Genomic DNA, 16,126 nt, shown 5'->3' with positions numbered 1-16,126 from the left:
ACAAGAATTGAGCTAGGGTAGTTTTGACTCTAATTTTGACCCTTTATCCACTATGTCACCTAGCTGCTAATTAATACCAGTAATTGTGCTGAAAGAGGAAAAAAGATACCATAAAGGAAAATTGATCAGGGACAATTTAGGTGATATGTTCATAAATAAAGAAAAAAATTAGAAATCTCCCAAAAAGGCTTAGTGTAGTTTGTAAGACATTAAAACTTTAAAATTACATGAAGACTTTAGGGACAATGAATTTTTTTTTTTACTTTATGTTATACATGTGTATGTAAAGGCATAAATGTACATGTGTGTGTCTATAGATAGATAATCATTACATGGGAAAGAATGTTATGCTAATAAGAGAGAGTCAGGAGATGTTGCCTGAATTAGAGAGCACTTAGGTTGAGCCTTTAAGATAAAGAAGAGTTCCAAGAGGCAGAGATTAGGCTGGAATGCATTCTAAACAGGAAAAAGACTATGCAAAAATTGTGTAAATGGAAGAGCACATTGGGCTGGGTGATTGGTGTACAAAGTGTATATGAGAGGAAGAACATATAATCAATTACTTTTTTTTGCTTGTTTTTTTTTTCCAGGCAATTGGGGTTAAGTGACTCGCCCAGGGTCACACAGCTAGTAAGTGTCAAATGTTTGATCTGAGGCCGGATTTGAACTTAGATCCTCCTGACTTCAGGGCTGGTGATCTATCCACTGCGCCACTTAGCTGCCCCAATATAATCAGTTTAAAAAGATGGCAGACTTCAGTCATATTGTGAAGGGCTTTAAATGTCAGAGAAGTCTATATTCTATCTTAGATGTGAGAGGGACCCACTAAAGCTTCTTGATCAGTGAAGTGGTGTAATCAAATCCAAATCAGAAAAATATTAATTTGGAAACCAAGTGGAAGATGACAAAAAGAAGAGGCTCAATATAGGGAAATAGTTTAGGTGGCTATTGTACAGGGAAATAGTTACTAGGGCCTGGACTGGCACTGCTTTGCTATGAATGAAATTAATGTGAGATGTGTCATTATCAACGATAGTGGATCATTTAGACTCTGAGTACTATAGGATAGGAGTAAACATATATGGTAGCTAAGAAGACAAAATAAGGAGGAATGGCTGAATCTGATCAAATACATACAAAGAACATTTATACTGAAGACGAAACAATTTTAAATACAAAATTATTTTTTTAATATATCTCAAATGGGAACAATTCCAAATGAATAGAAAATTTTCTGGATTAAAGAAAGTTGATCAAGAAGACATTACACATGCATTTTTATGATCTCCATAATATTCTTATGATAATGGACTGCACATGCAGCAAGGCAATCCATGACGAAGACTGAAGAGGACAAAAAAGGTATTTAGAGCTGAGGGTCTATGTTTACATATTTATGATCATTTACTTAACTAAGAGGCAGGGGGGAAAGGGAATAAAATAAACATTTACAAAGCACCTACTATGTTCTAGGCACTATGCTAAGTCTTATTACAAGTATCATCTCGTTTGATCCACACAACAACCTTTTGAGGTAGGTGCTATTATCCCCATTTTACAGTTGAGGAAACTGAGACAAACAGAAGTTAAGTGACTCACCCAGTGTCACACAGCTAGGAAGTGACTGAGGCCAGATTTGAATTCAGCTTCCTGAATCCAAGTTCAGCACTCTGTAATAGTAATAGTAGTAATCATAATAGTTGATGATGATAATGATAAAGATAACATTTATATATAAGCATACTGTGTCAGGCATTGTATCAAGCACTTTATAGTCATCATCTCATTGATCCTCAAACAATCCTACAAAGTAGGTGTTATTATTATTCCCATTTTACAGATGAGGAAACTGAGGCAAACAAAGGAATTTTTGGGTTTTTTTTTTTATAACTTCCTTAGGGTCACACAACTAATAAGTATCTAAGGCTGAATTTGAACTCAGGTCTTCCTAACTCCAGGCTATTATTGACTCCACTCTATTACCTGGACCACCAGCTACCTGTATAATCCTATGGCAAATATTGTTTATTGGTGTTTAGAGCCTTTGATTCAATACAAGAAAGTGGAGTCTCTAAGACTTTCCTTAAAAACCTGCCACCACCGATGCATATATTTAAAATCTATGATTTTATGATACTTAATATCATGAGGATAACAGTTCAACCTACAAGCAGCTAAGTGCTTCAGTGAATAGATCATTGATCTATCATTGATCTTAGGCATAAGACCTGAGTTCAGATCCAGCCTCAGTCACTTACTAGCAGTGTGGTTCTGGGCAAGTCACCTAACCATTGTCTGCTTCAGTTTTCTCAACTGTAAAATAGGAATAAATAATAGCACCTAACTCAGAAGATTGTTGTGAAGATCAAATGGGGATTAAAATTAAAGCCTTAACAAAGTGTCTGGCACATAATAGATACTTAATAAATGTGCATTCCTCTCTCTTTCCCTATTGAGTATAGACAACAACCTACAGGTAAAATAGGTATAAAAAGTTTGCTCATCTATTGAGACCATGAAGATACACTAAGCAGAGTCCAAGCAAAATAGGGATCCCTATTAATGATATCGTTCAAGAGATTTTATGTATATATATATATTAACTAGGCAATGAGGTTAAGTGACTTGCCCAGGGTCACACAGCTAGTAAGTGTCAAGTGTCTGATGCCCGATTTGAACTCAGGTCTTCCCGAATCCAGGGCCAGTGCTCTATCCACTGTACCATCTAGCTGCCCCCAAGAGATGATTTGCTGCTAATATGAGTTAATGTGATGTTTTCAGCATGCACCAAGAGTCCACAAACTCCTTTCAAATTATGCAATAAAGAGATTACTTTTTTCATTCACATTAGTGATGGAAAATGTCTACTATCTAGACTCTTCCATGCAGATGGATAGAGTGTTGCAAGAATTGAGTTTGAATCCTCTCCAAGCTTGAGTTCCTTTTCTTCCTCTCCTGGACTTTGGTTATTTTATTTTATTGTAAATAGCATTTTTTCCAATTACAAGTAAAGATAGTTTTCAACATTCGTTTTTCATATGATTTTGAGTTCTAAATTTTTCTCCCTCCCTCACTTCCATCCCCCTTCCCCAAGATGGCAAACAATCTGATATGGGTTATACATGTACAATCAAGTGAACATATTTCCACATTAGTCATGTTATGAAAGAAGAATAAGCTTCAGTTTCTTTATCTATAAAGTGAGATTAATAACAACACCTACTTCATAGGGTTGTTGTGAAGATCAATTGAGATAATATATGGCAAGTACTTTCTAAAATCTTAAATAACATATAAATGTTAGAAATGGCGACTAGACCTGTGATTTTCTTGATATGAGGGAATTCTAGAATCAGAATAAAATGAAATTGGGAGATGTTTGACAAAAGAAGTAAAAAACAGATAATGTTAATATGTGGTTTTCTATGTCAAAATATAGATCAAGATCCATTTTTATTTGAGTTTAACGTCATTGGTCTAGGAAAGTAATTTAAGTTATTTGCCCAAGGTTAATATGTTTAAGAAGAGGGGCTCGAACTCAGGTCTCATAGGTCCCATGGCCAAATCTTTATCCTCCAGACATCATTGCCTCTTAGGCAATAAACATTAGTTTTTTTGTTTTGCTTTGTTTTCCTTCCCATTATTGTTACTGTTATTGGTGCTCATGTTGTTATTTGAATAGGCATCATAGAGAGAGAATAGGCTCAGTCCTGAATAGAGTCATAGGAGAAAACAGAGCTGAATCACATTTGGGAGATTTTGTAGCACTTTTAATAGTCCTGAACTGTTAAGCTATTACAAAATCATTCCTTTATTAACATGATATTTTTCATAGTCACATAGTTCATCTCAGGTTAAGCCTGAAACACGACATTCTAAGCTAATCAGAATGAAAAGTAACCCAATAAACAACAGAAAGTCATAAGTTAGTCATAGCATATAGGCAACAATGACTTTTATGGGAAAATTCTTATAAAATGTATCATCAAGGACATGAAAGATTAGGGAAGGAAAAAGATTGGATAAGTCAATCATAAATTGAGGCTAAGAGATAATAGATGGACAACAGAAATGGTGCATTGTTCTTTGTAAGGTGTTAAAAGGACCAGAGGAAGTCTTCCATTACATAAATATTTTATGAAGAATATATGAAAAGATATTGGCAAGAATTTCACATTGAGAAAATTTGATAGGGTTGTGATTTAAACACCAATGTATTCACAGATCTATATAAATTTTTTTTTTACTCTATCTATATCTTTAGCCTCTACCACCTTTTTGGAGTAAGAAGTTTGAGATGTTTGTTCTCTAGTCAATAAAGACTTAATGTGCTGTTATGTCAAAAAGAAATGATATTTGTTTTTACTTATTCCAAAAGGGCAGGAATAGGCCCAAATGGTAGAATTTTCAGATTACCATATTCTTCACTGCAATGTATTCTTGGTTCCAATGTTAGGAAAACTTCCTAACATTTTGAGTTATCTATAGATAGAATGTACTTGTGAAAGCAGTACCAAGTACTCAGATTGAAGTAGAAGCTGTGTAATTACTGTACAAAAAGAGGGTATAGTTCATATATAACTTGGACTAGATGACCTCTAAAGTCTCTTCCAAATCTTCATTCTTTTGATTTTTTTATTGTTTTCTCTTAAACTATCTCTTTCAAGGATCAAGGCATATGTGGTTTCTTCTTACTAATTACTTTGAGATACCCAGGTAAATTTAAGTGTTGGACAGATCCCCCCAATCACTTATAAAGGTGTAATGTTAGAGGTCACTATAAGTAACTTGGCAGTGTCTAGGATTCCTTGTGGGTAGTCTATCTTTGAAAGGGAGAATTACAGGTTAATAGAAGAGACTTGTGGGAAGTTGTACAAGTGAATTCCACTTACAAAGGCTGATAGTCAAGCATTTTGAGGTTAACATTTGAGCATTGTGATGTGGATTATTGAAAGCAAGGGAAAACAGAAGAACATAACAAGTCTAAATTTCTATTGCTCTTGGATAGAAAAAGACTTTTTAGATCATATTCTGGTGCCAGTGATTAAGCAAAAAGTGGCCTCTATAAAAAGGACAATTAAAATATGTACATCTCTACAAAAGAACATGTTAATTTATATAATACATAAATAGACCATCATTTGAGGATGCTTTATTTTGTTATTATTTTTTTTTCATTCCAGGGCCTCTCCTACTGCTTCTCCCACCAGATTGTCGACTTTCCCAAAAGGTGACATAGATCAAAGCTATAACTTACATTTTAGTTCTTTGTCTTTAGACACTTGTTCCAACTTAAATTTATTTAAAATGATTAAAAAGGAGTTGTCATGGAATTATAATCATGAAATTTAGGTATAGGTCCTGACAATGTATTAAATAAAAAGTTGTATCTTTGGAATCAACCTATTCATCTCATCTAAGAACAGTACTGTTCAAACCTGTCAGAATATGAATACTCATGTGTTTGGGGTATGTTTGTGTATATGTTCATTTAAAACTCAAAACAGCTAAGTCATCTGAAATGTTTTGTAATGATACAGGATACTATGACCCTCACAGCAGGTTCTTGCTCTAAAAGGGAGAGTAAATTTCTGACTGTTAACACATAATCACACACATTCCAAGAAGTAGAATTGTTTTGCTTTTCATCTTGTCAGGTTCGATTTCTTGGTAAACTCAAAATAGCCTAAATGTGCCTTGAAACTATAAAACAATTGAAACCTCTAACCTGTGTTTGAACTTACCAGGGAAAAGAAAGAAAGATGCTAGTGCTATTGTACGAGCAAAAAGAAAACATGGTAGGGGTGATTTTATATTCAGTTATGATAGTCTGTCCACATCAAAACTATAACCACTCCTAAAGTTTGGCTTGCCCTACTCTTCAACTCACTTATATTACCTTTGTTATCTCAAAACAAGCACAGTCCTGACTATTTCCAATGCCCCTTCATCTTTCCAATGTAATCATAGCAATTCCCCATTGTAGCCTAGAGGAAGAAAGGGAAATATTAATTCCTTAACATGTCCCAGAAAGACTTGATTCATGGTGACTTTCTGTGCTATGCAGTGTAGAGACTCGGTGAGTTTTATTCTACCTGGCTGCATCTTTGGTGGTCATTAAGGGGATAGGGTCAGAACCAAAGACCAATCCACATAACAGTAAATACTATGTAAAAATTGCCAGAGGGAAGTTAGCATTTAGACATAAAACTTTATTAATAGGATTTCTACATAAACTTAGTTTTTACTACACTAAAGGGAATATCAGTGGAATATAAACTCATTGAAGGCAAGGACTTTTTTTTTTCTTTGCATCCCCACTATCTAGCACAGTTCATTGCACATAGTGTGGACTAAAATGTTTTTTTTTTATTAGAAGTAGATAATTTTGGACTGAAAGTGCTAATTCACCCCTCAAACACCTAATTAACTTCTAGAGAATATGTTCTTTACCAAAAGACAAATGTAAAATCAAATGAAGTCATATGCATATAATTGAAATTATCTTTTCCTGTGTATGGCAGTACAAGGCATCATGTGTTTTTTTTTCTTTTCATAAGTTATGTTTTGATAAATAACGAGCTCTAAATTGGAGAGACATTACATTATTTAAACACAGATTGCTAATTTCATCTTTCATTTTTGGGTTGGGCTCCCCAAAGCAAGTTAACATTAAAGTTACATTAATAAAATAAGATCTGTTCTCATTCAGCTAAATTAGGTGATCATAAAATTGCCTCTGCTTATGTCAAAAATGTAAAATACAATTATGGTGTCATATACTGCTTTTGGAATTACCAGGGGTAAAATATGATCAGTAAAAGAGAAAGAGAATATTCTATTGCTTATAGCAAAATTGTAGGTTCCATGTTTCCTAATAAATTTCCAAAGGGACCACAAATTGCAAACTTGGACTCCTAAGTATTAACACCCTCAGGATGAATTATTTTGACAAATGGAAGGGTACTTTGCTTTCTGACCTAAATACCATGTGGTACATGCCCTTTTCTGAAGATGTTGCTAGGGATGAATGAATTTGATGGAGGTAAAAGAATAATCAGTAAAAACATTTCCCTTAAAATGAAAATAAATGTGTCTTCTTTTTTCATTCCTCCTTCCCATAGAAGCATACCCCAAGAATTCTAGTTTTTTTCCTTCTATGCTCTTTCTGTCTCCTTCCTTCCTTTTCCTTCCTTCCTTCCTTGCTTTCTTCCTTCCTCCACCTTTCTTTGGTTTTCTCTCTCTTTTTCTCTGTTTCTCTGTCTCTCTCTGCACTTGTCTCTATCTCTCTTTTTCTCTTCCTTTCTCCCTCCTTTTCTCCTTTCCTTTCTTCTTTCCTTTCCTTTCCTCTTTCCTTTCCCCTCTCCTCTCCTCTCCTCTCCTCTCCTCTCCTCTCCCCTCCCTTCCTCTCCCCTCCCGTCCTCTCCTCTCCTCTCCTCTTCCCTCCCCACCTCTCCTCTCCCCTCCTCTCTCCTCCTGTCTTCTGCTATCCTTTCTTTTCCTCTCTTCTCCTTTCTTCTCCTTTCTTCTCCTTTCCTCTGCCATTCAAGGCTCAGGATTCCCTCAGACTCAACACCACTATATCGCTTATGTCTCAAGTCTGATTTCTCGAGGAAAATCTCTAAAATTCAGCCTAGGTATGGCCAATGACCTCCTTAAATATGAGTAACAGAGTCCTTGCCCACAAAAGTACTAAATGTGCAATATGGGTATCAAGCATGGGGCAGATTTATTTCTTAATTAAATTAAAATTAAATTTAAAAATTAAAGGCAAAATTTTAATACAGAAAATTAAACACTCAAATAAGCCCATTAGACTTCAAACAAAGGGAAAGGGTCTTTATAGCATTTGTGTAAAGACACCAGGGATACTAAACACAGATTTTTCATTAACAACAGACCTGCATCATTGTAGTAACTCATACCAATATCACAGAGGGCTGGCAAAGTCTAAATTTTAACCCTTATTGTGTGCCTTTAGTCTTACAGTTTTAACTACTCATGCTGCCCTTTGATCTGAAAGCTTACAGGAGAGAAAGCTTGGTAAAAGGAAGCACTTTCACAGTTTTCTGTTACAAGTCTTAGATAAGGCTCTTTCACAAGAGTCCTTCCTCCTCTACCTCAGTCAACTAATAATCAGAAGGCAATCTTAGTCATTGAACACTAATCAGAAGACTCCCCTATGTCCTTAGAACAGGGAGATAGGGTAGATGTCTAGTTCCTTGGAAGGAGGCTCCATCTGACAAAAGTTCCAACCCTATAATCTCATCAAATTTAATGGGGCAACTTATCAAATTGACAAGATCACTCTGCAACGATTTCCATTTTAATTATTTTGCTTTTACATCCACCCTCCTCTGCCCAGAAAGTCATCCCTTATAACAGGCAAGAAAAAATAAAAAAAAAATAAAGAAGTCCAGTAAAATAAATCAACTCATTAAGCATAGATGACAGAACCATAGCCACCTACCTTTGAGAAGAAGAGAGAGACATTTACTCCAAGGTCAATCTTGGGGAAATATGTGTGTGTGCATGTGTGTGTGTGTGTGTGTGTGTGTGTGTGTGTGTGTGTGTATGTATTGCATGTATTCTTTATTTTATTTTAGTTTTGTTTAATGAGAGGTGGAGGGCAATTTTTTTTATTTGTGGAGATATATCAATTGTGCATATTGTTTTCATAGTTCTAATTATTTCATTCTGCATCAGTTCATATAAGTCTTCCCATATGGCTCTAAATCTTTCACTGCATCTTATAGTATAGCAATATTCTATTACTTTTAATATATTATATTTTTCTTAGCCTTTCCACTATTGACAGATTTTTATTTTGTTTTCAATTTTTTGCTATAATAAAAGGGTTCCTATGAATATTTTGTTATGGTTTAGAGATCTTTCTTTCTGCCACTAACCTCACTGGAGTCTATGTCTAACACTGGGATGTCTGAGGCAAAGGGTTATGAGTATTTCTGTTGGGTGTTTTTTAAATCATATTTCAAAATTGTTTCACAGAATGATTTGATTGTATTAGTGATCATGCTTTTTTATAGCTTTTCCAATAGATTATTACTATCTTTTCTCATATTTGCTAATTTGTTGTGGGTGAAGTAACACATGAGTGCTTTCTAATTTTATTTCTCTTACTATTAGTGACTAATATACTTTTCATATGTTATCCATAGTTTGACTGTTTTAAGAACTATTTGTTCTTGGTCTTTGACAGTTTATCCTTTGTGAAAATGGCTGCTGGTTTTGTATATAATACACACATATACAGTAAATCTGTTTTTATATATTTTTATTAATTGTATTAATTCTTGTATTATTTCTCATTATTATCTTGGTATCAAATTGACTGGTGATATTTGATGTAATTTTTCCCCCAACTGATTTTTACTCGTAACTTTGCTGCATTGATTTTGTTCTTATAAAAGTTTGTCAATTTCATGTAGTCAAAAATATTGATTTTATATTTAATGGCTGCCTCTAACCCTTGTTTAGTTAAGAATTCTGCCTTAGGCCTAGTTGTGATTTGATTCTTTTCTAATTGGTTCTTCTTTCAAAAAATTGCTGATATCCATTTTTTTCTCTATGTGAGGTACAATGGTGAATTGGAAAGAGTAATTAATTAAGAATCAGGGAAGATCTGAGATCAAATACTGTTACTAACTTTGTGGTCAAGTAATTTAGTCTTTATGATCCTTAGTGTCCTTATCTGCAAAATAGGGATTTATAGTCATAATGTCTATCTCAGAATAGTTAAGCTCAAAGGAGATGATATGAGTAAAATAATTTGCAAGACATAAAATCATATGTAAGTATTGGTTACTACTCCCACTGCTATCTCTTGTATAGGCTTTTTATTACCTATTACTTACTGCAATATTCTTTTAACTGATATCTTTGCATCCAATATCTTTTTCTACTAATACATCTTATACACCAATGCCAAGTTAATATTACTAAAACACCACTTTGAACAGGTCATTCACGTTGCTCTAAACTTAATGGCTCCTCATTGCCCACAGAATAAAATTCACATGCATATCTTGACATAAAGAGCTCTTTACAAAATAGGTCCTATTTTCACTTATTGATTCTTTCATCTATTATAAAAATCTTTCTCTAGAAAGAATCATAATCTCATTGTTTCCCTAGATATCAACAATATTCTGTCTCTTTTGCATTTTTCATATTATTCTACACCTCTGTAATATGTTTTCTCCTCTTTGTAATTAGGCCTAATTCTCCTCCAAGTCTCACATTCTCCAAGAAGCCATTACTGGAGTTTCAGGGTGAATGAAGGATTGACCAGAAAATAATGATAGGAACATAGATACTACCATCAAAACGCTTATTGCTTGATATAGGAGATAAGGCATGCTGAGATAATCAGAATCATTGAATCTTAAAGTCACAAAGGACATTAGAGACCATATATGCCCATCCTCTTATTTTATGCATGAGAAAATTGAGACAGAGAGAGGTGAAGTGGTTTGTCAGCTTATTAATGACAAAGAGAAGAGTAAAACATAAGTTTTATTTTATGATAAACATTACAAGAGAAGCACAAACAAAGTGTGATGGCAGTAGAGAATAACAAGAAATAATTTCCAGTTTCATTGTTAGGAAAAGCTTAGCAGATCAGGTAGCATTTAATTTGTTCAATTAAAGGTGGGTCAGAGTTATAACAAGAAGATCTAAGGTGAAAAAAGACATCTAAGGTGGAGGCCATGGTATAATCAAAGGCACAGGTTGGAAATTATGAAGAGTTAGGGGAGAATTGGATGATATGACACCCCAGGTATGTAAAATAGAGAAGTGAGACTTTATGATTATCATCATTATAATTATCATTCACATTATAGTGCTCTTTGCCAGGCTTGATGGCTCATGGATATGTTGCCTGTTCCCACTATGGTTGAGGTGGATGGATGTCTTGATCTCAGCGCATCTGGGCTACAATTGACTAATATTGAGCCTCTAGGAGGGGGAAAGACTAGATTGCCTAAAGAGAGGGGAACTGTACCAGGTCAGAAACAGAGGAGCTCATAATTCTTATGTTCATCAGCAGTAGGATTAGGCTCATAAATAATTCCTACGTTTCCAGCTTGGGTGGGTGAGATAGGGTGACAAATTATTTAACAATGATAGCAGTAGCAGTAGCAGCAGCAGCAGCAGCAGCAGCAGAAACAACAACAACAACAGAACATTACTGGATTCCCCAAAAGCCTTAATGCTGTTTTAAGCTTTATTAGTTCTCTCTCTCTCTCCCACACATATATGTATACATGTATACATATATATTATATATGATAGGTACATATTTTATATATACATCTATCTATCATGTAAGTGGAGATAGATTAGACAGAATTTTTTTGCTTTTTTTTTTTGGTGAGGCAATTGGGGTTAAGTGACTTGCCTAGCATCACACAGCTAGTAAGTGCTAAGTGTCTGTGGCTGGATTTGAACCCAGGTCCTCCTGACTCCAAGGCTAGAGCTTTATTCACTGCATCACCTAACTGCCCCTAAGATATTGTATTTTGTTTTGTTTTTTAAGCTTTGGGAGGTGAAGATAATTCATTGAATGTAGTTTCATAGCAATTGTTCAGGGCTTTGAGTTTCAAGGTAAAGAGTCTGTACTTCATTCAGTAGGCAATGGGAAGCCACTTTAAAATTATGTATAGGCAGCTTGGATTCTTATAATTTAGCTACTGCTCAGATTCCTTAAGAGTCTAGCTAATATGGTGAATCTTCAATAAACCATGCTTTTGGCTGAAAGAAGGCTTGGGTTGAATTCTTTCGGGCAGGACCTGCATGTTGTGATTTTGGGATTCCAACACCCCTAACCTCTACACCTCATAATATGGTTCCCTGCAGTGGGAAAAACTGCCTATACCAAGTTCTTCACCACCCGAGACTTTAAGGTATGTAAGCCTCCCCTCTTTCCCAATCCCTTTTTTTTTGCCCTCCAATAGGGTGGATTTCCAAGCAACTCTTGGACCTCTCAGGTCCCATTAGGTCAGACAGCTACGAGGTTGTCTTGAACTCAGCCTGATGCTCTCAGGCTCTCAGTCCAGTAGTTCTGTTCAAGACCATGGACATGGGCAGACCTTCCGACTCCTTACCTGGAAGTATAGGTCCAATCCTCTCAATTCTCTCAGTGCCAGGGACTTGGGAAAACTTAACGTACTTCTTTGGGTTTTTGACTTTTTTGTCTGTTTCCCAAGTCTTATTCCTAAATCTTCCTTTAAGGAGGGAGGGACTTCCAGTCCCCATACCTACAAAGGGTCAATCCTTTTCAATTCCTGAAAATACACCTTTGGGCTGTCTTTTACTAAATTGGGAAAAATTTAGTTTCTCTAAAGAACTAAAAAAGACAAGCTTGGTGTTCTTTTGCAACACCATTTGGCCTCAGTATCACCTGGAAAATTATGAGGCATGGCTCATTTTTGGGACATTACAGCAATATACACTCTCAGAGTTAAAATGATATTGTAGCAGAGAAGGAAAAAGGTTGGAGATTGCCTACATAATGACTATTGTCGAACTTTCTCGGGACCCCATTCTCAGAAAAGATTGTAGGATGCTCATAGCTAGAGCCACCCCACAAATGGGGAATGGAGATCAACTAGACTTTTTGGATGACCCTCTTTTTATGACTCTCACGGCTGCTCCACAGTCCCTACCCCCTCCCTATTCTCCCCATTTTCCCTCAGCCCAACCTCCCTCCTTGCCTAACCCCTCTTTCCCTTGATTTTCCTCCCCTTTTCCTCCATCCCAACCCCCTTCCCACCTTGCAATTTCTCAGGTTTTGGTGACACATCCTCCCCAGGCCCCAGCTCCTCCCTTGACCCTTCCCCTTCCTCCAGTGTCAGTTGATTTTTCCCTTTGCCATCCAGTACTCCCTAGTTCCTCACTTACAAGAAGTGGGGCTTCCTATCTTCCTTCCTCCCCACCCCTTGTTCCCACAGAGCTTTCAGGGCTCTTTCTTCTAAGGGAAGTTCCTGCTTCCCCACTGGGACAATTAGGATGCATGATTCATTCTCCATGTCAAATATCAATCAGGTAAAAGAAAAATTTGGTTGATACTCTGAGAATCCCACCAAATTTACTGAGGGCTTCAAGGATATGTCCCTACAATTTGAGCTTTCTTGGGGTGATTTGCATATCCTCTTCTCCACCTGTTGTACCACTGAAGAGAAAAGGAGAATCTGGGAAAAGGCCCCAAAATTTGGGGATCATTTTGCTACAGATGACTCCACAAAATACCCCCCAGGAACAACTGCTGTTCCCACTACTGACCCAGGATGTGATTATCAGAAGAGTGAGGATAGGGCAAAAAGAGACCACATGGTAATTTGCCTGTTAGAAGGACTAAGAACTACATTTCAAAAGCAAATAAATTTTCAAAAAATTAAGGAAATTATTCAGGGAGAAAAGGAAAATCCTGCCCTTTTCCAAGACAGGCTAGTAGAAGCTATTAAAAAGCATACATATTTAGAATCTGACTCTATAGAAAGGGTAACAATCCTTAGCATGTATTTTATTAATCAGTCTGCCCCAGATATTAGAAGGAAATTGAAGAAATTGGCAATGGGACCCCAAACACCTCAGGCCCAATTACTGGAGCTGGCCTTTGGAATTTTTAACAACAGAGACTTAGTAGCAACAGAGGAAAGAAAAAGAAGAGAAAGGGCTAGAGACAGAGAACAGGCTCAATTCTTGACTGCTTCCACAGCCAGAAAAAGACCCAAGGGTGCTCCTGGCAACTCTGGCAGTGGGAAAACCTGCTTTCCATTCCACCAGGAGGGTCACTGGTCCAAGAAGTGCCCCTCCAGGGAGTCCCCTTGAAGGAAGATTGTCAACTCAGGCAGTGAGGGCCACAAGGAGGCCCACTGGTCCAAGGAATACCCCTCCAGGGAGCTTCCCCAGAGGGAGCCCCCATGACCAATGCCTCTGGGACTGTGCCCAAGATGTGACCAGGAGAGACATTGGAGGAAGGATTCTCCTCGAGGTTGGAAAAGTGGTGGAGTAGCCCCCCAGTATTCCATCCTCTAGTCTTCTCAAGATGGGGAATGATAGGGGAGCCTGGAGCTTGGTAGCGCTCTGCTTTCTCCATCACTCTCACCAAGCCCTGGGCAAAAATTGAGGCTGAAGGTAAGGTTATCCACTTTATCATGGCTATATTCTCTGTTCTCTGTTTTAATTAATTAATTACTTTGGCCCTACTTGAAAATTAAGGTATGTCATGAGATATATCCTCTCCCCTGCTTATTTGAGGATCTGTTGTTTGAATACTCCCTCCTTATGCTGTCCTCTTGCCCTGCCCCTTTGTTGGGAAGGGACCTGATGGTGAATTTGGGGAATCAATCTCATTAAGCCTCCCATATCCCATTTCCCTCTGTTCACCAGAACTCCCCATGTTCTCCAGAAGTGTGAGACAGTTGAGCTAATTGTTTGGCATCAGGGAATTAAGTCAAGCAACTTTTCATAATTTGGTTACTGCTAAAATAATTTTTCTATTCTTGGTTATTATTTTAATGTGTAAACTTGCCAAAAAGCTTGTTTGGGTTTTGTTTTGCTGAGAATTTCAAGTATATAGAAATAATTTCTAATGATTGGCTTTTTACACCAGGACAAATTTAAGTTTGAGATGTAAATCCTGGAAAAAGTTTTTCCTAAATTGTGATTAGTGAAACTTGTTGTTTGAGATAAAAACTGGTGGGATTTATTTTGAGTTGTCTAATGGATCATAATAATTCATTGACAATTAGTAATCCACCATCTGAGAGAAATGCCACAAGCTCCTCAGAGAAAATGTGATATTGGTGGGAAGTCAGCATCGGGAAAAGCTGAGAGGACAATTTTAGCCTCAGTCTAAGAATAGGAGCGGGAGCTTCTTGGCTCAGTTTCCCTATTATGTTCCTTTGAAAAGTAATGTTACCCACTTGGCTCTTCCTGAATCTGGTTATGAGGTGAATTTGATACTGCATGATTGGAAAACTAAATTATCTGAATCTAAACAGAGCTAAGGATGATTTATACTGTCATATCTGGGCCCTGCAGCTTCTTTTCTCTCGGAATTGTGTCTTCCAGATTATAGGCCATTCACCTACAGTTGGTGAATGGAACTCACAAACAGCAAGTACCAACCAATGTCCCCACATCGTTTCCTGGATTCAGCCTGTGCTTGGTTCCAGTCAACCTCCTCTTTGGGACCCCCTCAAGGCAGGGACAGCTCTACACCCCTTGCCAGCAGGAAGCAGTTTCAGAAGCCAAGACCTTCACCCCTTACTCCAAAAGAATTTGGGTCCCATTTGTTTGAAAGAGTAATGATGGGGTTGGGATCTGGGCCCCAGAAAGGAAAAACCCTGGACTTTCCCACATGGTCAAATCTCTGGTGTTAGTCTGAGGTTATAATCCCATTAACTGGTCTTTTATTGTGGCTACACCCAATCTCCCCTCCATTGTCTTACCTCCCTATGGCTCCTGGCCATTTCCCACACTTAATCCTAACTAGGCTCCATTGTCCAGGTCTCAGGATTCTGTTCACCCCAGTCTACTGGCCACTCCCATCCAGATTTCCTTAGCCCCTCCTCCAGTCACCCCAAACTACTTGGCCACTCCTAGATCCCTCCCACAGTCTTTCTGTATATAAGGTCTACCTTGTCTCCATTAAGATGCTTGGATTCTTACAATCTAGCCACTGCTCAGATTCTTAAAATCTATCCAATATCTTATTAATGTTCAGACTCCTTAAGAGTATGCCCAATATAATGGATGTTCTAATAAACCTTGTCTTTGACTGAAAAAATAAAGATTATGCATAGGAGAGTAACATTATTAGCATAGGCACCATCCTGGATAGAAACTCCCTCTACTTGTATCAGTGACTTCTCTATAACTTAAAGACTTTGACAATTCCCCAAGACACTTATAAGTTGTTCACTTTTGGTCACACAGATACAGACTGCCATAGACTGTCTTCCTTAAAATGTATGTCCTTCCCAGAATTTAGTAAAGTGCTCTTCACCCAGTAGGCATTTAATAAATGTTTGGTAAATATTGTATGAAAAAGTCAGCAGAGCCTACTTCATGAAGACTTAATCTGGCATGAAGGGGT

At 37.0% G+C, this 16,126-nt stretch overlaps 1 pseudogene; it reads right to left on the bottom strand.

Moving 5' to 3' along the window:
* The window catches only part of LOC114046313, a 34,039-nt pseudogene extending 20,987 nt beyond the window's left edge, over nt 1–13,052 (bottom strand).
* Between the last annotated feature and the right edge of the window lie 3,074 nt (nt 13,053–16,126).

This window comes from Vombatus ursinus, unplaced genomic scaffold (genome assembly GCF_900497805.2).
Source record: "Vombatus ursinus unplaced genomic scaffold, bare-nosed wombat genome assembly UNPS02001419.1, whole genome shotgun sequence".
NCBI lineage: Eukaryota > Metazoa > Chordata > Mammalia > Diprotodontia > Vombatidae > Vombatus > Vombatus ursinus.
This window is presented reverse-complemented; position numbering and strand designations above follow the sequence as displayed.